We start from the raw sequence: 1,391 nt of genomic DNA, 5'->3' as shown, positions 1-1,391 counted from the left end.
TAATATAATATAATAATGATAATAAATAATTTTATTGTGGCACTGAAAAGTGCCGAATGATTTTTTATTTTCCTAACGCTATCTTGCCTAATTTTTTTTTTTTTTTTTTTTAAGAGGGAAAAAATCCATCATGGCACCCCAGTAGGGGTAGTGCCAGACTCCTACCGGCTAAAAAATCCCTCTGAATCCTCTTGTTGTCTGGGCATCCAACCTGTGAACAAATCAAGTTCGTACACTTCAATATTTTGTATAATTTGTGTATATTGTTTTTATTCTCTTGCAATATTAATTAACGATTTTACGCGATTTCTCGCTTCAAATTTAATGAAATAATCACTAATATAATAAAAATTCAAAGTGCTTACCTAAAAAGTGAAATTAAGGTTTTCTTTTTTAATCATCACTATGCACTATCACAAAATCTTCTTCTCCTTCATCATTCCAAATGTTGTGTCTCCTGCGATTGGGTCCTGCTGCATGTGGTTGACGCTGCTTGTTCCTATGTCTCTGCTTGGCTATCCGTAGAACTTCTCGCATCTCTGCTTGAAATTCTGACCGTGTTGGCTTGTTGAAATGCCGGTTCCTGCATACTCCTTCTAAAAAAATCACATATATACAACATGAAGATTAATTATTTTAAACACATGTAAATAAGATTTAATAACATACCATAAATGGCCACAATAAAACGAGCATTATAAAGGGGTTTTGGACCTCCTTCGCGACTTCACCATGTAAAAGATGGCGTGATATCATCCTTTATACCCTCTTTAAAGCATAAGTTAATTGCTTCCTTGAGATTGAAGCCCCCGATAAAGGTAAAATAGTTTATCTGATAAAAAAATCGAAAATAAATATATTAATATACCGAGACAGAGAGAGAGAGAGAGAGGGAGAGGGAGAGAAAAAGAGAGAGAGAAAGAGAGAGAATTTTAAATATATACAATATTTAAATATCTGTTTACTTACTACTTCATATTCCTCGTCGCTTATTTTTTCAAATTCTTCCATATCAGTAAGGCTACATATCGGGAGGTTGGTTGGTTTGTGAGGCATACGCTTTCGATCCCGATTGGTTTCCATAGATTTTAAAATACTCTGTAGCGTATTATTCATTTTCCTGTAAGAACATAATGCCAATGTATTATTATTTTAGAATTACACTTATCAGTTAAATATAATGTAAAAATTATTATATATATATATGTATGTATATATACAGGGTGGACCATTTTAATCCATCCAGTCGAATATGTCGAAAACCAAGCACGGGAGAGAAAAATTTTTCAGACAAAAGTTGTTTGGTTTCGAGGGGACCATAAGATGGTACCATTGCTTTGACCTTGAAGAATTATTTGAAAGTCACATGAAAGTCACCTCAATTTTTTTAA

The 1,391-nt window shown here is 33.1% G+C and overlaps 1 pseudogene; it reads right to left on the bottom strand.

Moving 5' to 3' along the window:
- Nucleotides 1-393: 393 nt before the first annotated feature.
- The window catches only part of LOC116853573, a 1,207-nt pseudogene continuing 209 nt past the window's right edge, over nucleotides 394-1,391 (bottom strand).

Source organism: Odontomachus brunneus, unplaced genomic scaffold (genome assembly GCF_010583005.1).
Source record: "Odontomachus brunneus isolate Ranch 3 - 2012 unplaced genomic scaffold, Obru_v1 Obru_scaffold_361, whole genome shotgun sequence".
Taxonomy (NCBI): Eukaryota; Metazoa; Arthropoda; class Insecta; order Hymenoptera; family Formicidae; genus Odontomachus; species Odontomachus brunneus.
Note: the sequence above shows the minus strand (reverse complement) of the source record. Positions and strands in the feature narration are given on the sequence as shown.